Raw genomic sequence first — 22,675 nt, forward strand, 5'->3', positions numbered from 1 at the left:
CACCTATTTGCTTTCACTTTCAAAGGTATTATTATTTTCCAAAGCTGGACAGGAATTCTGCAGTGACGCCTAGCAAGAAAAATCTCTCTCAAAACATCTCAGTGCTTGCTTTCTGTGTCACAAAGGCTCCTGGTACTAACATCCCCATCTCGCCTCCCCACTAAATTAACTCTCAGCTTTATCTATGTAACGTGTACCACCCCTACGCACTTAGCTACAGTTAAGCATCTTTAGCCACTTATAAACGAAGAAAGTAGAACTCCAAACAATAAACTTAAAATATTAATTTTGAGGAAAAGAGAAAAATATCAAGCAAATTAAGCATGTGTTTAAGTAGATTAACTACGTAACAAAGGATCCAAAGGGCCCAGAAGAGTTAAAATTCAACTGCTCAATGTTACATCTTTATCCAGGTAAATTCCTACTGAAATCAACAGATGGGCTTCTGATCAGTAACGCTGATACAAACCTGAGCTACTTCTACTAAAATAAATGCTGCTAACACAAATTTATAAAGGTGTGACCATGCCCCAAGCCTGACCCAAGGCAGCGACGCCTTAAGGCAGACTGACCAGGTGGTTAATAGGAAACAGCTTGCTGTGGAAAGCCCTCCACTGGAAAGCTGTCTCCTGGCAGGCACGAAGGTCCGCTGCAGCCGAGCACTTTTGCGGAAAGGGCTCCTGGAGGAGCTGAACACTATCGCTATTTCCCATTAGCAGTGTTAGGAAGCCAGGGAGGTACGTAGTGACATGTCTCAGTCCGGGCACGGCACATGAACTTATTTTTTATTTTGCTCTTTTCGCCGAAGCAATTTTTGCGCTAAATAAATCTTATAATCCATTTTCTGTACACATTCAACAATAGATTATTCCACAACATGACAATATGATATAACTTAGGTCAGGCATAGAGGCGTAGTTTGCACAGGCTGTTACTAAGTGACAAAGGAATTTAGGGCATCAGCGAAGAGGCTGCATTCATTAATTGTTCATTTCCAAACAGTGGTGGCTACAAGAGGGTTGCATTTGCTTGGCTGTTTTTTGATGGGGTTTCCTGCCTACCTTTGCTGAAAGTTGCTGGAGAAAAGCTGGCCAGGTATTTTGGTGGAAGAATCATTCAGAAGAGGTTTAACAAACAGTCCAGGTGCTAAGCAGACATCACTGCTGTACAGTTCCAGCCTCTGATATTTCTCAACTATTTTATTTTTGTTTTATACATCTCCACTTAGAGCTCACGCAGCGGACTTACTTCCAGCTCAGAGTTAAAAACCCCCCAGGAAAAAACTGTAGTGCTTTCTCCTATCAGACTAATAACGCACAGCTTATGTCCCATTTAAATCAGAATTGCTTTCCCCCAATGAATGGCGGATAAAATCGTTCTAGACTGCAGCAGATGGAACTGGAAACTTTGTCTTCCTGTTTGTATCTGGGGCACGTATCATCAGCCTATGTGAATGAGGCTTCAGCAAAACATTTTAAAAAGAAGTGTATCAGGAACACTAGCATTTGCAGACAATAAATCACAGAAGAATCTCTACACTGCAGCTCTGAAACAAACACTTTCACCCTGTAAAGGGGATCAAAAACTCCACAGTAATGAGCCAGGCTGGGCAAGGTCACTCACTACATCCTGCAAGGGTAAGGGGAGCACACAGAAGTCTCCTCCATGTCAGCAGCCCGACTCAACAGGGAGGGAGACACGGAGGTTTCCCGAAGCAGCAGCTGACACGTTGTGCTCAGGAAGGAGCAGAGGGCCTCTCTGTGATTGCCTTGAAGTGTAGAAGATTTCCTGGTGGCTCTCCAGGACCCTGCACTAGGAGAAAAACATCCCACTCAAGGCGCAGGCTGGGAACCTCACCCACACGTGCTTTTTTTGGGGCTCACTATCAGTTTCAGAGAGCAGGTTTATCTTCAAAGGACCTCTGCAGCAGGGAATTGGCATCCCCTTCCTTTTATAGCTGGGGATTGGAGGCACAAATATATTATTGACTTTTCCAAGGTTATTGAGGCAGAGAGGAGAAGAGAAGACGGATCTCTCTTGGTCTGCTGATCAGAGCCTTAAAAACACTAAGCAATCCTCCCTCCAGCTTCAAGGCCACAAAAGTTTACAGTTTAGTATATTCACAGAGGGCATAATCTGGGCATAAGTGAGGATGTGCAAAAGAGAAAAAAAACCTCTTGTTTGATCTTCACAGGAAACCTTAGCCCTGAAGTAACCTTGAGGTAAAAAGAATAATGAAAAACATGATTTTTACTTGCGAGTTTAACACATGAGGTTTGAAGGTCATCAAAGAGTTTTTGTCTCTGAAGTGAGAACCAGTGTTTTTACAATATACTTTCAGCACAGTGGTTTTAAATTATCTCTGTAAAGATGGATACAAGCAGTTTGTTTACCGGGTTAGGAATTAAGAAAAAAAAAACAAAACAAAACACACTAGATTTAAAACTCTCCTTGGCTTAATTATTTTCAACATTTTATTCACTTAATCAGAGGCAAAAAAAAACCACCAGCTTGACTTTTTTGACAGCAAAGTCAAACCAACTGGAAAATTCACCTCCTACAAGAAATGTTGAAAGGCAAAACTCTGGATAGCAACACGTTAGTGAAATGCCTTCAGCTGCAGACACAACTGTATTGTAATGAAATCTTATATTCTCTTTGACCTGCTAGCTCTCCTTCCCTCCAGAAGACAGGGAAACCTGTTGGGTTAGAGTGTTGTTTTTGATCAACTTCTTTCCCATAGGAAGGGGCGCTGCATGGGATACAGACGTATAAATGTGAATTTACTTTGCGGACTACCTGCATACATAAAAACATGAAAAAAGTTATGTTAAGGTTAGAGAGCACAACTATTTCTTCAACATTATTTTTTTCCTTCCTTAATGCATGTTTTTAAGTCAGATACGTACTCTTAAATTCATTTCAGAAATAGAGATTACTGGAGATCACTAATAGGTTTTTTCTAATTATACAAGAAGTCAGCAGCAATGCTGGGAATGGACTGGAGCTGTGAGGTCCTCATGCCACGTCTCCCTGGTCTTTTCTGGGGCCCCAGTGATCTTCTGTAGCCGCTGGGAAACATGGGAAACAGTGATTTTTATATCTGAGATCAAAGAGGCAGAATCTGTTCTCTGAGGACATGAAGTCCTAATACAAGCTAAAACTAAATGCTCCTAAGTTGTTCACTGTAGGGAACTTGGAAAAGAGACTTTGTTTTGCACCATTTATAGTGCTCTGCAACCAAAAGATTTTAGAGAATGCAGAAAGACATATACATAAGTCTAGGATTGAGAGAACCGTTCTGGGACTCATCCTAACATGATATTATATAGAAAATAATAAAATGGACATAGACGATCTTTCATAACAAGCTTCCAGTTTTATTTGGTTCTATTTAATCACGTATTTTGCTGTGGCCAACTGCATTCTCTCTGGTCTCTTAGACAGTGGGTTTCATGCATTCTTGCATATATTTGAACTTTTGATCATTTTCCAAAAATTCACTGCTAGTATCCTAGGCAGCCATCACTGGGTAGTGATATGGGTCATTCTAGTTCAGAATAAAAAGGAGATGAGTGTGACTGATCCTCTTTCTCAAGGCCAAATCTCATAACAAATCATCTGGAGAACTGCCAACGACTTCAATAAGACCAGAAATTGTCCTTACTGTTATCTAAAAAACTTCATCTGCCTTATGAGAAAATCTCTAGCCAGACTAGATTCATTCTCCTACACACTAGGAAAAGGAAAAACAGACAAAAGAGCAAAGGCAGGGACAGCAGTCTTTACTGATCCCTGTATGTTATTGCTTATCGAATTCCAAAATAGATGGAGGGAAAGCGGGGACATTTGAACAGTGTTGCATCAGTTCTTTCTGAGCAAAAGTGGAAATACTACCTTTTCTTTTTTAGTACAATTTAGAACAGGTTTTGTTATATAAATAATGTATACAATACATATATAAAAAATAACATATAGACGTAATACAGGGTTGTTCTTGTCTTAATCCTTTAGTCTCTGCTCCCAGCACAGAATGAATGGAAGAAAATAAAGCTGAAACATAAACTACTTATGAAGTTCCTTTTTGTCATAAAGTGAAGGGACAAGGGGAAAAAACCCCATGCTTTTGTTCCTATTTTTGAATTTCATGCTTTGGAAAAATGTCAGTATGTCTATATGAGTACGCGTGTGCACGTATGTATATCAGATTTACTGGACTGGCAAGGAAGAAAATGAGTCGATCTCAAAAGAAGCCAAGAATCTGGGACTTGAATTCTCTGACTTCAGTACTGTTGCAAGGACTTGGAATGTGACAGATACTGGCATATTGTGTCTTGCTGTGAATGAGAGCTCCACTCCGAAGCTTTACAGCGTCTCTGTTCCTAAACAGCAAAACGCACTGCTCACAAGGCACATCTGAAGACTTGGGACATGATTAGCTATTCTTGACCTCTCCCTTTCCAGCGTGCAGTGCTTATCCCATCGAAAGCCTGGCCTGCTACTGACCTTTAATTTCATAATAGGCTCATGTTGACAAATCGCTTCAAAATGAGATCAACACAGACACGTAACTCATGCTATGATACTGACAGAAAGGTGTTTTCAAAAGCTGGTGAGTACAGGAGATAAGCAGTAGCAGCATATGTACGGGGAGCTACACATTGAACTCTTTGTGTGTTGGGCTACCATCTTCAAGTACTGCATCATGGTACTAAAGCATCCTTTTTTTTTCTGAAAGCCTATAAAACTTTTTTTGTTGTTGTTTTGTTTGGGGGGGTTGGTTTTGTGTTTTTGTTTGTTTGTTTTTTTTTTAATTAGTCCTATACTTTCACTCAGTTTTATTAGGTGGCTGTCTCTAAGGCGGATGACAAAGGCAGATGGAAGGTGGAAAGAGCTTGAGAGGAGTATTCGGAACTAAAGAATTTCAGTCTTGAGCTTCAGACCCCATCAGCAGCCATTTTAGCAAAGTTACCTTGTGTCGTTGCTCTTTACGTTTAGGAGTAAATACTTAAAGCGATAATTTAACCACAGAATGTTTGTATTAAACAGGGGCCTCCTGCTCTCTAGTTTCTCTAATTTACAACAAAGAGTTTATTAAACACAACTCTTTCTGTCTGACATTCAAATCCATCTCTGCAACACACTCTCCTCTGGATTTGCGCCACCGAATGAAATGCTTTGGAAAAACAAAATAAACCAAAACCCTGCTGTGGAAACAGGACAAATCTAGTTTCACATCCCCTGCAGAGAGAGAAACAAGACGGAAGTAAAAAGCACCAAATGGAGCTCATAAAGCTTCACTCTGATCTCAGCCTCCACATTCTGGCAGAAAGCACTACCTAAGAGATGTGCTCTGCTTCAAGTGAGAACAGCCTCTGATTGCACCGCGAGCACAAAAATATATTGTCTGTGAACAATTATCCTGAACAAACTCTGAATAAGGGAAATCTGACTACAGAATAAGGGGAAATGTGGTGGGAGGCAGGCTAATCGCCCCCCTCCCTCGCCAAGGCCTTATCTCGCACGCCAGCCATCTGTAGTAGCTGTGCCTGCAACTACGGCTTGCGGGCTCCGCTGAACCTCCTTTCCCCAGACTGCCTGCATCGTGCTCCGCGATGAGGTGGCAATCGTCCTGCCTGTCAGAAACCCTCCACCACGGGAGGCAAGTAATTTGAGTCCTGTAACAAAACCACCGTCTACCTTTTGGTCCAATCTATCACAGGTAGTTGCTCACATTGCTTATAACGTTCCATATAGCAGTGCATAAGCAGAAGGAAACGCACCCTAACCCTCAGGTGCCACTGGGAGTTCAGGGGGCTAGCATTTAAATTCATTCTTTCTCTTTCAATATAACTACGAATAAAAATGATATATTTGTTTGGAAGTGACTGCCCAAACCAGGAGCAGATTCTGACCATTTTGAAGCTAACATGACATACCTAGAAAGAGAAGGATGCACGCCTGAGCACAATCTCTCCATTCCTGGATCCTGGGCACCTCCTCTTTACTTACGTCTTTGAGGACAGTCAACAACTTAAGACAGAAAGGGTGTGTTGGGGCAGGAGTCATTCTGGGGAGGGGGGGGTGTTTTGTGGATTTTTTTTACTTTTACGCAGCATCCTTGTGCAGTTTGGTACCTATATATGTGGATAGTAAAGCAAAGAAAAAGAACACAACTAGATACAGGGAGGCCACCTTGTGATCAACCAAGCTCTCATCTTGCAGGTAAAACTACTCCTAAATTCAGGTAGGAAACAGCTCTGTTTTTGCAAGGGAGCACAGCAGAATGCTTTGCCCAAATGCAGGAGATTCTGTAACACAATACATTGCTGACAGCTTTCTTGTGACCCCCAGAAGATCACATTTACTTCTGGAACTCTTGAGTTTGGTTTATTAGCATACTGGGCACTCTGTATATATTCCTCATTGGGCTTTTACAGTAAGAACATCCTCGAATCCCATGTCATAGGATGGTCTCTGTTTTAGACTTCAGTCCTTTATTCCATTAGAAAGACAATGTTCTGCCATGATTTTTTTTGTTGTTGTTAATTAATTCATTTGAGACTATTCCTTAAATTTTCATTTTAAGGCACTTTTGTGTGTGGTTACATTAGTCACTCCTGAAGTTGCACACAACTGTGACTGTGCCTTTGCTAACGTACACATACAAATCTGTTTGTATTATATGTGCACGTGTATGTATGTGCATGTGTATGCATGTACATAACTAAAAAACCAAACCAAAACCCCTTTCCAACCGCATCTTCCTCCCTCCTCCCTTCTCCATTCTGAGCAGGTTCCTGCTATCAACTGCTGGAGTGTGCTCACTCTACACCTAGAGCTATAATTATTTTGCTTTAATTTTACAAAACCTTTTGTTCCATTCCCACGAGCCCACCTGATCCTTATATTACACTTGCTCTATTAAAACACTCATGCAGAACAAAGCACAGTTGTACTGATTCATAAGTAACTCACCCCCCCACCCCCTTCTCCTTTTTCTTTCTACTAGGCTCATGCATCTTAACTGCAGTTTCATGATGCTGTCCCTGATGCCAGTTCATGGTCCCATTTTTGCCTTTTTTTTTTTTTTCTCTTTCTTTTAAACCATTATTTTTATGTGCTTAGGGTCCAATTACACTATTGTGTGCTGTTGTTTTGAATTGCTGTTGTTCTCAGTCATTTTATGTTATGCTCTTTGGCACGACAACAGATATAGTGCAGAGGGTGTTATGGAATTTATTTGTTGTAATCAGACTCTAGGATTGTTTTTTATTATTATTATTATTCATAGAGTACAAGCACCAAGGCTAGCCGTACATTTTTCCGAAGCAAGCAGAAGACCATTTGTAGACCAGCCTCTGACACCAGCATACCCTATCTGCAGTAAAAGGGGCCAACAGCAGCTTAGGTCAAGGTGACTATTACTTGGGCACGGCCTGCATGAAACACCAGGCTTTACAGAAGACCAAATACACTGACAATGCTTGCAAACAGGATCTTCACAGAGGCACCAGGCATTTCAGATTTAGAATAAAAAACAACCTCTCATAAATTATTCCTGAAAAACAGAAAGACAGAATATCGCTCACCAGTAAAGATGAGAACAATAGAAGGGCTGTTTCATCTATTTGTCCTGTACAAGAACTCCCCTCAGCTGAAACAGCCTTCATTTTCTGGCTTATAAAGTACCAAACATGTTGCTAGGACTAAGTAACAGATAAATAATAATCAGCCAGAACAGTGAGGAGTGGGTCCATATGGAGGAAGTGCTAGCAAAGAGCAAATAAAAATCTAGGTCTCGGTACCCATCTTTTCAGAACGGGGAGCCGGACATTCTGCAGTACCCTACCACTGCGGGTAGGGGAGCACAGCAGAACAGACCAGGCAAAGGTGTGAGAGAAAGCAAGACGGGGAAGGAAAACAAGGTGTGTGTATGTTTTTCTGGGTGACGTGTAACAATGGTGAATACTAATGATTTCTAGCAATGAAAGAGCATAACAGGGAAAAAGAGGAATGTGGCAAGGCACAGAACAAACACGGCTGTAAGGGGTGCAAACGAAAGTTGCAATTTACCAAAGAACAATCGTTCTGCACATTTTATGTAGCATGTCAAATCTATCAGATTTTCTCTTATTAAATCATCATTCTACAGCAACAATCATTCTCTCAATCAATCCCCCGTGTTAACAACTCTTAGTAATGACTAACTTGGCAGGAACTGATGTTTACATATATTTTAAAGTCCTGAGCACTGTTCTGTATTTTTTGGATGTTAAATTTCCTTTACATTTTTTCCCTTATTTTTTAACCTGTTTTTAAAGGATGGATGCATTCAATTGGAAAATAAAGTTTTGTAACACACACACACTCAGATTATGTGAGCTAAGGAAATTGGCAGTGGGATAAGAACAAAACCATTCACCTCCTGATTGCTGATTCAAATCTAGCCCAAGTGAGATAGTCACAGAAGCTATAAGCCTCCCTTGGTGGCTTTGTGATTTGAGATTATTTTTTATGAATCTCAATCCACTTCAGGCCAAGAACCAGAATTGCAAATCCACTGCCTCAATGAGCATTAACTGGCATCACTGCACACAGTAACAGAGGAGATGCCAAAAAACAAACTGGTCCTGGAGACAGACTTCCCACCTTATCCTGGAAACCGATCATTAAAAAAACAGGGTTCGTTCACACAAATGTGGAGGACAAGGAAGCAACATTTACCTGCAATGTGAACTGCTTCTCCAAGACTTCAGCAGTCCTAACCTTCCCCAAAACCAAAGGATTTCTTATGGTGTGCCCTATGTCAGAGATGTTGTACCACCTAGCTGATGTGATTACAGGTGTGTTGGTTTGTTTTCTGTTTGGTAGATAGGTATATACATGCTTCCTTGTCCTCCACACTTGTGTGAACCAACCCTGTTTTTTAATGATCAGCACCTGAAGACAATCTTTGGTCCACCTTTCCTGCCTAGATAAGAGGAGCAAATGAGGCATTTAATTTTGCAGAAGACCAAACCTGAGGAGAGCTGTGTTGCACTTTTTATTTTATTTGGGACACAACTGATTAACAAAGCTTTCAACAAAGCTATTTTACTAAACAAACATCCTATAGTATCCAACTAAACAGTGATGCCCAGGCATATTTCCCATGGCTCCTTCTTTTAGGGAGCATGAATCCTTAAAATCACTTGGGAATTTAGCTACACCAGCTTCCTCCCTTAGATATGTTTGCTAACCTGAGGGGGGTAAAGGTCTCAGGACCCAAGAGTAAATTTAAGTTTTTCCACCATCTGTGCTGAAGTGCAGCCAATGCAAATTCCACCTTCAGATCTGCACTCCGGTGCCTCCCTGTTACATTTCATTTCACACTTGTGATCTTTATTCCTTAGAAACAGGAAAAATGCACAGCTGATGAGCCACGTTTGCACGCAACTTGAAAGTGTTCCTTTAGTGGCTGTTGCTTGGACGTGCACTTGCCTATTCAAAGGGAATTGAGAGGAGAAACAGAGATGCATTTTAAATGGCCAAGTATTCCTAATTTTACACGGGATTTTTGGAAGCAAGTAGTGGTCTTTGAATTTTTAGAGACGTCACCAAAAGTATTCACGTATACAACAAGGAAAAGCTGGTGGGAAGGTCAGTCTTTTGCCCCTTTCCTTTGCTTTTCATTCATTTTTTTCTTCTTTTCCTTTTTTGCCAACAAAAAGAAGAGAAAAGGAAAGACACTAATGAATGTAAGATGAACAAGTATGGGTTTGATGTCTTTGTCCAAAATAAAAATTTTAAGAAGGGGTAGCATTTAAAGTTGTAAAACATGTTGGGCTTGCAAGCACTAGCACTTACCATCTTCTTCTGTGACGACACGTCTGAACCTGATCATCATTTTGTGTAGCTAGCGCCCCACAAGCTGACAGCGTTTGCCAAGAATCAGAAGACACAGACGTTTACTGTGATATTCCCACAACAAGATGTTTACCAGTGTGAATAGTAACACTACAGTGAAAAAAACCTGTTCAGATATATCTTACAGGAAAGGGTCTCAGATGAAGAAAAAGTAGCCCAAGTGAAGATGCTATCATATATACATCCCAGATTTGGCCTGAACCTAGAGGGGGATTTGAGTTTTACAATTAGCTTCACATGTCCCAATTAGTGCCTCAAGCTGCACAGAAAGTAGAGGAAGTTCACTTTAGACATACAAAAGGAGACAATAGTAAACTTTTGAAAAAATATTATAAGGAATAATTGTGCTCTGGAGGATTTTTTTATTTACTAATGTAAACAGTACACACTGAGATAACATCTGGCAATGTTTATTACAATGAAACCCAATCAATACCTCTGTCTACTACAATATCTGTCCACAAAATAGTCATTCCTCCTGGCACCCGCAAGAAATACTCAGATATCTGTCACAGTAGCCTTTGTCAGCAAAAAGGGAGGTGGTCACCTTAACTCTTCTATTCAAGGCCCAAGAGAAGACAAAGAATTAGATGTACACAAGAATAATGGTGGAAAATTAGAGAAAAAGTTAGAGAGAGAGATGTAACTTGTAGCATTGCAAAGAGTACACAATTCATCTCCATAGAATTTCAAAACCAACAGATCCCAGATCTTTTTTCTTGTGCCTCAAGAACTTTAAACTTAGGGCCATCCATTACTTTTGCTAGTGAGCTACCAGGCCTTTTGTGGCATTTTGGAGTTACAAGTAGAGGCAGAAATTTTGACTTCTCATTTGCTTTCGAAGTCAGAATTCAAAAAGAAGTGATACCGAACCTTCCCACATAATTAAAAAGCCAAAAATAAATTTGTTTTGAAAGTTCTGTCTATTAGAATTTCCAAGTAAGCCCTTCCATTCTTTTCTATTTCTATATTTCCATTATTGCATGTCACTGTAGAAAAACTAGCAGTGTTTTGTGCAATGAAAAAAGTCACTAAGCATTAGCTTAGTACTTATTGCACCTTCACCTTTCCTAAACCTAAGTGCCTCTTGCAGTCTAACAAACAGACTGCCATAAGGCAAGACTTGCATTACTATTTACATATCATGGAATTAGGCAAAAAATAACAAAACCATACAAAACAAAAATCAGTATTATTATTTTTCCTCCTTACATTTGTAATTGCTATAATTTTGCTTTTGTTGAAACGGTCATTTCCAAAGAAAAATTATATGTCTGATTAATGTGACCATACATAAACTAAATGTACATTTGCCCCTATTTAATATCACATTTTGCTGGCTCACTGTTCAAGGCATTTCTATTTGCACAAGGCCTAGAGGTAAAGTAAGACCTTCTGTGCTACATCAAGTCCCGAGGCATGAGCTATGTTCAGAAGTTATTGTGGTGATATGTTACCTTTTTCCCATAAAAACGTCTCTTTGACAAGATAATTGAGATTGTAGTTATGAAGTGGGGAGAGCGGGGAGGTGAGGGGACGCAATTTTTTCCCCTCTCTACTGGTCTAGATCTACTGGGCAGAGGAACGCACAGTTCCGTTTGGACTAGTAAACTGATCAGCCACAGTAAGCACAGCAGCCACTGAGGAAGCCATTACACATGACACCAATTCCTGTAACTTCTGTTCGGTAAGATTTGCATCAGGACTTTTTGTTTAGCTTCTTACTGTTTCTTCCCCTCCACACCACCGAACTAATTTTATAACCTAAACTTCCTAACAACATGGCCATTAGGGAAAAACTGGGGGAGAATTTTAACAATAGTGAAGTGGAGAAACATACAAAAAGTGACCTTCCAAGCACCGAAACTGGTGAAAATCCCACTAAAGTAAATGGAGGCCCTAGTTAAAGGGCAACAGTACCATCCATCTTTAATATCCACCCATTATTGTCAATTTAGCCACAGGAATTAGTGCTAAACTTGCAAATATATTGAATATTTGAGCTGGCTTTAAGCGTGAAGACCAAGATTTCAAATGTGCAGAACAAGCTCTGTTATTTTCCCTACATTTAAATAAATACAGGCCAAATACGTACTCAGTTTTGAAAGCTCTCAACAGTGACAAAGATCAGTGCAAGAGTCTCCATCTGCAGATCAGGGCTACAGAGGAGTAGAAAAGCCAAGCTGACAGACAGACCGGGAATTTTACACCTGGTTTCAGTACAAGCAAGAGCCCAGAGCCCCAGCCCCATAGAGGGCCAGTTTGTCTGAACCTCATATTGAATTCTCCTGTTCCTCATCGGCTCCAAAGAAGAATGAACTGCTTTGTAAGCTAATATTAAAACTGGGCTAGATAAAATGGGAGGAGGGAATAATTTCTAACCAATATAGTCTTATGAAGCTTCACAAAAAAGCTCCAAATCACCTGAAATTAGGAGATTAAAACCAAAATAAACCTTCACTAAACCACTACTGGCAAGCCCATGCATATGATAACTTTTATGTCACTTTGGTATGAAAAAAGGATAAACCCGGTTGTTTACAAAAAAACCAACAAACCAACCCAAACAACACCTCTCTAAAGAAAGCACGGTGTATTTATTTTCCCACTGTAAATTCTTTTCCCCTACATCAGCTAAGGAAAGTCCTGTGTCTCCTCCTGTGCCTTGAGGCCGGCGTGAGAGCAGACAGAGCGGTCGGTGTCTGCCCCTCAGCAGGGGCAGCACTGCTGGAGAGGTGGGAACAGATGTATACGTGCAAATGCATCAGGCATACCATAACCCACACCATGCAAAGGGGCACCTCAAGCACCCACATTTGCAACACATACTGGCTCCACTGAAAGGAACGTGGAAGAATCCCACTGACTTTATTTGGGCCAGGATTTCACTCTTTATCTGTAAAAGCAGTGATTGGAAAATAGCTGCACTCAATACAGAAACGGTGTGCAGACTTCTGTCAGGGATTACAGGTGATATCATGTTTCCATAACCCCTCCGGGCACTACAAAGAAAACTTGATTTGTCACGCCGCTTACCTGCAGCCCTGAATTTCACCGAGTTCAACAGCCCTGAGTTGCCAGCTCTAGGAAGCAGCAGGGAGGGTTACAGGCAAAGCCCTATCCCATTCAGACAGCGGGATGAAGTACTGGCAGCAGTGGAAGTGAGACACAGTGTTTCACAACATGGGTATTTGTGCTTCCTACCATCTCAACAGGGAAAAAGCAGGAGGAAAAGCCTATTACCCTTTCTAGACTTCACCAGTGCAACCATGAGTAATCACGATGTGGCTTGAAGAATTAGTTCAGCATTAAATAAGGAACATCTGTTTCCTATACAGTGTATTTCTTTTACAAGGTTTTCTAGGTATAAGGAGGCTTAAAGAATAACTACTGTATGGTATAGATACATTCTAAACATTATGACAGAGACAGCGTAAGAGATTTTTAGAAATTAAATGCTTTTAAATGTGATTAAATCATAATACAGATAATCACATAGAAAGCTGTGCCCCTGACAGTCTGACAATGCAGGGACATTGAAATGTTTTCCACCGTCATAAGGAAACGGGAAATGTTTTTCCTAGAAAAAATGTTTTTTCCTAGAGAAAATGTGTTCTTCCTTCTGCCATAAGGAAATGGTAGACATGTTTTCCACCATCATAAGGTATGGGAAATCTATGCCTATCTCATGTAGCTGAAAGGATTTTAGAAGCTGTTAATTTCATCAGAAGTAAAATTTACCTGGCACATTCAGAATTCTGTAGGACACTAATGGCTGCAGTAAGGAAAACATTCTTTCTGTGTTTTTAACTGGTAAGAAATCCAGTCCATGGAAGAATCATTGAGCCGTCAGCCTCTAGAGCTTCCCTTTGGCTGCCTCTAGGTTGCACTCCACCCAACAAGATTCCTCCCTTTGCCCTTAATGCATCCCAAGTACTGGATGAAGACACTAAATGTGGGGTTTGAATTCCACTCAGAATCAAGCACCTAAATGTTACTGCATCTAGCTTTAAAGGCCCTAAAATAGATTTGGACTTGGTAGCAAAGTGGCCTTTCATCATCAATTGCCGCATCTCTGCAACAGTCTAAGACCTCACATATGAGAAAAGAATGAAGTTTTGAGAGCCCCAGAAGTTCAGGGAGTATCTGAACACAAAGCTCTAATTCAGTGCCACTCCAAAAACATATACATTAATGTAAAAGATCTTATATTTGTAACAGATCATAATCACACATAGTAGTTGTGATTACCTTCCTGCATGCAGAACTCTCCTGAGCTCTTCCTGAAGGATGGTTCCCTGGACAGGGCAGGAACACACTTGAGGTGACCAAGACTGGTAACCTGAGGAAACTAAATATCTGTTAGATATCCAGAGTTGTACTAATATATGAAGGTTTTCTTTAGAGCAGTTTTAGAGCCACATGTGTCAGCACATAGCCATGAGAAGACCACAGGATAACAAAGATCGGTAAAGAGAACAGGAGTTTGTGACAGCAAACAAGCGTCTTCTGGAATAGCAAGGGTGATCAGAATAAGGGCAGATGTAGCTGTAAAGAGCAGCATTTTCTAACACTCCCTCCACGTACACACACACACAAAGAAGCTGAGAAGTAGTAATATCTCAATTCATGACACAGGAAGAAACGGCAAACAGTACCATTTCTGGGGTGATTTTCACATGGCCAAGAGGCACCAAAACAAATTCAATAGCACCGAACCCCTGACAAAAGTAAAAAGCATAAAGCTTTCCTTCCTGGAGAATTGAAACAATTATAAGGAATCACAAGTCTTACATTCAGGTGCCATCCATGAGCACCAGTACCTATAGCAACTTGCCTATTGACTCAGAGATTTTTCACTTCTAATAGTGCTTTATTTCCTGAAGGGTTGATACACTACTGTAATTCTGTGCCCTTTTGGTCACCTGATTTCTGGCTCCCTCGGCATCTTCTCTCTGCATTCCTCAGGCTTGTGTGATGCCCTGACCACTGGAATTTCCCTCTAGTTGTTAACAGGCAAAAGCTGTCATTTACACACTAAGCCTGCCCCAAAGGGTGACCACTTTATAGTTGTTTGCTTAAGGAATCCAGGATCACTTGTTCTGGAGAAGTGACAGCCGCTCAGACATAAGAAGGTTAGTTGTGTATTAAAACATGGCAAGGGACATGACAAAACAGATTACCCTCCTCGCTCAAAACCCTAATAAATGGAAAAAGAAACTGGGAAGAGATGAGAATTCATCTGCCTCTGGCTCAGACCCTGGTGTTCAGACGATTTTCCCACTGATGGTCTGATTTTGAAAGCCATATACACGGGAACTGTGCCGCTATACCCTACTTAATGAACTGGGACTGCAGCATCATGACCTAAACCGGTTCATATTTGGAGAGGGCACGCAGTGATCTGGCATGTAACTGCTACCATTGCTGCAGGGAAATATGTACCTCATTCCTTGAAAAGGTTCTGCTGCTAAGAGTCACAGGATTCTTGATTATTTATTGCCAGCCAGTCTTGAAAGAGATAACACTCTTCCACTTTACAAAAGATTTTCGTTATTCAAAATTTCCATGTCAACATTATATGAACTAGAATGAAATTTCTAAGGAAACATTATGAAAAAAGCTAAAAAAAATAAAATCTGCCAGGGAAAGCAATAGGTTCAAAAAAGTTTGTTAACGCAGGTTCTGACTCAGAGGTGCCTTCAGTTATTACTGACACCAAAACATCTTGCAAAGCCAAATACTTGTCCAATGGCCTTTAATGGCACAGACCGATCTGCCAAGTGCTCACTATCTCCAATTTGCCTATCTTGCTGCCAGCTCCTGCAGGCTCCTAAAGGAGAGAGATGTAAGAGAAGGAAGCTAGGAGCAAGAACTAAGTCCTTTTAAACCAAAATGCTATAGGATGATGATACACATACAGAACAAAAGACGCTAGAGGAATTCTTTTGTCATGAGGAAATATAAGACTGTTAAAATATGTATTTGAAGAACAGCATTCCCTGTCAGACTTCTGAAGGCCCTGCAGAGCGTGCACTGGCTCCAAAGCCACAGACATGTGGCAGTGAAGCTCTGTAAAGGATTTATTTTAAAAAATAAATAAATAAAAAATATTCTGATCCCTCTCCTGCCAGTGGAAACTGTTGAAAACAACAGACCAATATTGACACAACTGAAATGAAAATATCTTCTGATCTATTATCTAAATGCAGGGGCAATGAGGGGAAAGAGGGCAACAGGAAGAACCAGATCTTCTACAGCAAAATTCAGAGCTAGACCACTTACACTAATGAAGAAAACAGACCAGAAAGTTTGGATAACTTACATTCATCAGACTGCCCTACATCAGACTCTGGAATTTGAAATGATTCAGTGAGAGTGTCCTCAGGGACACTGATGTAAATATAGAATAACCACAATGCCTTTCTGTGGAGTCCCTCCCATTATACACTGGTTTAGCTGAAGAATTTAATTTCGGATAGGACAAAATAAGAGTACCAAGGCTTGGAAACGGCCAGGTCTGTGTTGCCTTTTTCCCTTTTGTAGCTAACCTGATGACATCTCTGGTCTAAGATAACTTTCATTGCTCAATCATTTTTGGACTTTTTTTTATCTTGAAACAGACCAGCAAATGCTTTGATAAATGGTGTGAAAGGTTTTCCACTTCCACCATTAAATCTTCAGGTGCTGAAATGCTGAAGTGTTTTACAACTTGCTAAAGTAGTGCTACTCAGGGAATCACTGCTAATATTCCTATGCCTTTTAAATATGAGTGAATCACAACCCATACTCCTTTATATACTAAAGCAACCACACACCTGAGAGCCATTTTCCTATATTCATCTACTGTAGCTACTATTCTTCAAAAACAAGAGCTGCCACCTATGAAAAGTCCGGATTCTACCCATTTGTAGACTACAACTGATACCCTTAACACACAGACCTACAACAACAAACAAAGCCCCACACAACCCCTCCACCTCCCAGAAAATCCAAACCTTAAACATTTGCAAGAAAACAAAAAAAGCACGACGGACTTAATCAACAATCATTCCCAACTCTTTTTTCTTTTTTTTTTTTTTTTTGCAAGAAGTTGTGAATGGGACTGATTAAAACCAACCTGAGAACTAACAAAATTTTCATGTTTTTCAGGTTTCATTAAGTGAAAATGTCTTTCAAGGATTTTTGCATGAAAATTCAGAACACAGAGACAATCACAAAGCTCCCCATCTCCTCAGACAGGAGGTTTACCTTTACCTTGTTGTAGCAGGATCTACTCCAGCCCCATTACACGTTTGCTCTGATCATCAATCCTATTTGCAGCTTTCAGCTGTCTCCACAATCTGTGTCAGAGGCCTTTGTATCAGGCAATACCTAGAGTATCTCCATTCATCCAAATTTTGAAACCCGGTAACAGAAGTAAATCAGCATTTGTGCACCGACTGGAAAGAAACCATGCAGACTCACAGTGACTGAAAATCTGTCCTTCGGTGTCTATACGACTCCCTCCCCTGTCCTTCTCTAAAAAAAGAAGGGTCAAAGCAAAATGCTGGCAGCCCAATGAAATCTTTGAAGAGACAGTATGGTTTCAGTTATGAGAGGATGGAAAAATGAGAACCCTGGGGATCTTTTGGGAACATTAAGCTTTATTAATCAGGAATGTATTAGCAAAATACCAACATTCCCAAACGGTACGCTGAATCACAGAAACATCAGGGAGCAACAGAACCCATCCAGGCTGGTCTTCTGCCTTATGGCAAGTTCTAACACGCCCTCAGAGATGGTTTTCCAAGCCATTCCTTTAAAAAGAAACCTCCCCTGCTTCCACGGTATCTACAGGTTGTGCATCCCAGCGCTTTACAACCGATACAGTCAGAACATGGTTCTTAAAATGTAACTTGGTAATTTTCATTGCTTGTTGAACTGATTTCTTTAGGTCTTCCTCCCAGTGGATATGAAGAACAATTAAACACTGTGCTCCTGATTATAACTTTTCAGTCAGTAGAATATTTTTTTTCGTATTCTCCTTAACGTAGAACAAAAGCAACACTTCCAGAAGCATATAATGCCATGCAGGGCTCCTACGTATCCTCTTGCCCCTGGGCCAGATAACAATCAACCAATTTCTGCTTTCTCAACAATTTTAACACTAGGACAATTTCTATCTTGATAAACATTTTTGACCTCTCCACATTTCCACTGGGGTTCCCCAGGTAGAAATCAGGACAGAATTCATCCCCATGAGTTTCTGGATTAATGCCATGGTACAGGAAGGGGAAAAGGCAAAATTAATTCTCTCTGTTAGTGCTAACACAATCCCTTGGTGACAGTCAGCCCCAAGACATTGATTTTTGTTCAAAGGAAGCACACTTCCATACTCATTTCACATTTGTACACATCTTCTCCAGTGTAGCTTCTACAAGCCAGTACTTTCTGTATTAAAAAAAAAAAACCAAACAACAACAAAAAACCCCAAAACAACCAACAAAACCCACTAACCAAAATGGCTTAACAAACTATTGAGGGTTTACATTTTGGTAGAGGAATAGAACCCGGGAATTCGCAGGGCTCAACAAAGCCCATCTTAGACATGAAATTCTAGTTAAAAAAGCAAGTTACAGGAAGGAAAGACAGATCGCGTACCCATCAGCAACTGTGAGGATTCTTGCACTGTAAAGAACACAGTAGGGTAGCTTGTTTGTTGCTTCAAAACTCTTCCTTCATTTAAAAGCGCTCCTGTGATGGACGAAGCCCTTCTCAGGCCTGACGTCCTGACGCTACACATGCAGCATGCACTCTGGGATGCCAGCTTACTGTGTCACATTGGCTTGGGTTCTGCCTGTGCCTTTCCTTATGCCTGCAAGCTCAATTGAACTTATGAAAATTCAAACTGTCTTCTGTCTGTTTTATACATCATCAGCAAACAATCACGAGACAAAATGAATTTGCTCTCTGTAATTTGGAGACTACACAAATGTCTCTGCTGTATAATACAAAAAAGGGGAATAAAGTTTGGTATGCAAGGTTAATTCAGCATGGAGGAAAGTAGCAGAGAAACAGACGGAGAGAGAACACGAACAATAAAATACTCAACAGTGGGGAGAGTGACATGAGAAATACTTCTGTAAATTGGAGTTGGCCTTGATACCTTTGAGTGATGGAATTAAACAAAGGCACAAGTGAGTTGTGAAAGATCACCCCCATGAGTGGCTGTATCTCCATCCCTCGTGATTTGTCTACACAATATACTTATTAATAATAACAATGGTTACTATTTCTCCTCTAAGAGCTTTGCAAACACAAACTCAATAATGTTCACAGAGCTGTATCAGTTTGAACCAGATTGAAAAAGTGATCTGCTGAAAAAGGCACGGCGAGGTTAAATGACACGTCCAATGCCACTCAATGAGCCAGCATCCGTCAACATTAGAGCACCAGACCTCTTCGCCAGTAATCACATCACAAGGCTGCATAAGGCTGCAACCTTGACAAATCTCTCTTTTTAACAAAAAGTGTCGTATGCTCCTTATTGGCCTTAGCCGATGGCAATGTAACTAAACCCATTGATTTGGGAGTGCATCCAGTGCATTGCTTGTATAGGTTTTCACGTTGTGTGTACAGAATCTTTTTCTTTCACACACAATAATGCTGTCACTGTCTCCTAAAATTAAGTAGACACCAAATATGAGCAGAGGTAGCTCCTCATACTAGACTTAATCCTATTTGGCGTTGCTTGCAAACAGCAAAGTACTTAACCACATCCTTAAAGTTAAGCCTTTGAGTACTCCCATGGACCTCAATGGATCTACTTGCCTATCAATCCACATAACTCTAGTACGCAGCGAAACACAGCCAGGGCACCCAAAACCAGCAAGAATCCAGCCCACAGACCTTTCCCATTAAGAGCCTGCCTGCACTACATTAGAAGGCTGTGTTTTTATGAAATTTTCTACCAGATGTTCAAGTGTTGTGAATCTGTTTTTTCTTCTAATGCCGTGTCAAGCAGATTTTGTATCAGCTGAAAATTTGGCCCATCTTATATTTATCAGTTGCTTTAGGGACATCCGTTTCCCTAAAGCAAGTTTTCCACCCTTCAATTAAAGAAATCGAATTCAAAAAAACCCCAGAAAACTACTAAAGCATGGTCTGCCTTTTCTTCTTGCTGTTTTCAGCTTAATAGATAAAAGTAATTCTGGGAAGTTCACTTTATTAAAGATCTCACAATTAGAGACACCTGATTGCAGCGAACATACAAAGGAAACAAAGGAAACCCTTAAAGCATACTTTCCTCTATAAAGAAGATGCCCTCATTTTTATTGTGCCAAGTTACTAGTTACGTGGACACAAGGTATAGCAAGAATCACATCCTCATTTTACAGCATACGTAAAGGTTCCCCCACCTTGTGCTTCTATATTGCAGAGACAGGCTTTATGCCAAGGCTACAGAACCTACGAGCAGCTAGAATTTTACGGGGTGGGGTGAGGGTGTGTGTGTGTGTCTTTTTTTTTTTTTTTTTTGGAAAAAAGCAAATGACACAAGAAACTCAGATTAGAAACTTGGATCTTTACTTCATGGGATGGAAAGAACTCATCAGCACAGAACAGATTTGGGAATCGTGATCCCACACTCTGTCCCCAGTTTGACCACTGATTTACTCTGACCTTGAGCAAGCTGCTCAACATCTGCCTTGATGTGCTTGCCATCGTTGATCAAAAATAAAATATTTCCTATACAGGAGTTTTACACTTGCGTATTTATTTCCCTTTCAAAGCCTTGAGTCTCATAAAACTAAAAAAAAGCCCATTCCAGCCAGCACCACTCATCAGGCCCGTATATTGCTACCTGGTATTTTGCCTTAGGGCTGTCCATGCAGGACTTGCTGACCATCTGGATCCTAAGGATTCAAAGAACATGCCTTAATTCACTCCTCACTCTGCTGCTGCATTTTCAAAAGAGAATTACTTCTGCTTTCAACAAAAATTCTCCTGGTTGTTCATACAAAACTGGAAGACAACTTTGAAATTCTGCATTCACAGATTCAGAAGCGTTCCCCCCACTTTCCCCGTAACATCTCCCTTTAAATTGCTGCTGGATCCAGCAAATCCACGAGTGTTTTCAAGTCGGCTCACCAGTGTAATTGCAAGGTTAACCTCTGGTGGCCAGGGAAGCTGCTCATATTCAGGAATGATGAGCAGAAAACGTTAAATACCATTCACTGGCCACAGCCTGCAGTTAATACACAATATTTAAACAACACAATGGCATGGCCCTTGCCAGTAATGTAAAAACACCATGGAGTAGAGCCAGAATGGCACAGTCTGCCTGGCTGAGTCATGCTTGGTGCTCCACGCTGGAAGGGGCACGCATTAGCTGCCCACAGTGTACTTGTACCCTTCAGCTAGTTTAAAATAAATCACTAAAATACAATTTAAAAAAATAAATAGGGGGAGTAGGGAGGGAAGGAAAAATGCCATGTAATAGTTAAAATATTTTAACACTGAAGTACAAAAGCACTACTTTGGAAGAAGGCTCTGGATTTCATTACAGACTGCACATTTTGATCTTAAACAAGAAAACAAATCGACTTTGCTTTGTAATATTCCACAGCTTTGTACCGTCCAATTAAAATCAATTTTTTCCTACTATCCAACAAGCTCCTGGATTTTTATTCATATATTATTTCATTACATTCAGAGTATCTGAGTCTACTATATTTTCCAATCCTCTTTTGCGTGCCTGTTGTTCAGCCACTGAAGTTCAAAATCTTAATTATTATCCCAAATACATCCAATAAACAGATTCTAAATAAGGATAGATCAGACTGATGTACAATCTGACTTGCGTTTATGGAATAACTACGCTCTTAGAAAGAGACTCCTTTCTTGCTGAGAGAAGCAAGACGTTATTTTGACTGTTTTGTTGTGTCACAGCACAGACGAATTAGGCGTTTCTGCCTTCATCTACACCCTAAAGCAGCTGAAGTCCCCCCCGTGATGTCATCAGAAAGTTGTTCATTTTTTTCTTCTATAAAGGAGAAAAATTTGTTATGACATCACGGAAAGAGAATAAACTATATTTTATGCTATAAGGAATCTTCTGCTACTTTCTGTTATTTCTGCACCAAAGTGCAGAAATCCTTACTGACAAAGCGACAGGAACTGTAAGTCAACAGAGACGCACACTATTCCTAATAATATTCAAAACAAAGCAGAAAAGAATGATCTATTCAGGGGTCTGAAATTAAAGATCTGCAAGATGTAAGTTTGGTTTTAATTTTTAAATAAAACATCCTTTGAACTTCTAAATCCCATTCAAGGGGACTCTGACCTTTATCCAAGACCAGCTACTCTGCTAACACTTTGGATGCATATAGAGGAAAAATACGGACAAAAGGTACCGGAAAAGCTTTTACTTACAGGAATGCAGTGCAGCTTAATCTTTTTGTTTTTAAGGTGCAGTGATTTCAGCATCTACAATGTAACTTCAGGCAGTCTGAAAAGAAACAGGTTAAAATCTCTTTCAGTTATAATTGGTATTTCAGATTTAATTAAAAATTAAACTTTCATAATGTTTCACCATCCAAAGCAATGCATTATCAGTCAAGCGTAGCCTTTTTTTTTTTTTTTTTTGTTAAAAGAAGCTCTTCCCAGAGTAGTTTGCAATGAAAGAAGAAGAGGAAAAAGGCAATTGAGAGTAGCAAAATGTATTTCTTCAGCAAAAGATCTCTGAATAACTTGGAAAGAAGCCTTCTGCCACTTAATTTTA

At 40.3% G+C, this 22,675-nt stretch overlaps 1 protein-coding gene across 10 annotated transcripts in view; it reads right to left on the minus strand.

The window, feature by feature from the left end:
- The window catches only part of ZBTB20 (zinc finger and BTB domain containing 20), a 487,426-nt gene that overhangs the window by 295,650 nt on the left and 169,101 nt on the right, over positions 1 to 22,675 (minus strand). For 9 of the 10 annotated variants that reach the window (XM_063351328.1, XM_063351320.1, XM_063351312.1 and 6 more), the window contains one exon: positions 22,327 to 22,402. The gene's annotated coding sequence lies outside the window, so the exon portion shown is untranslated. Of the gene's footprint in view, positions 1 to 2,592; positions 2,800 to 22,326; positions 22,403 to 22,675 lie in introns of those variants that run through there. The other variant, XR_010073192.1, reaches the window with a different exon arrangement.

Source organism: Chroicocephalus ridibundus, chromosome 1 (genome assembly GCF_963924245.1).
Source record: "Chroicocephalus ridibundus chromosome 1, bChrRid1.1, whole genome shotgun sequence".
Lineage (NCBI taxonomy): Eukaryota > Metazoa > Chordata > Aves > Charadriiformes > Laridae > Chroicocephalus > Chroicocephalus ridibundus.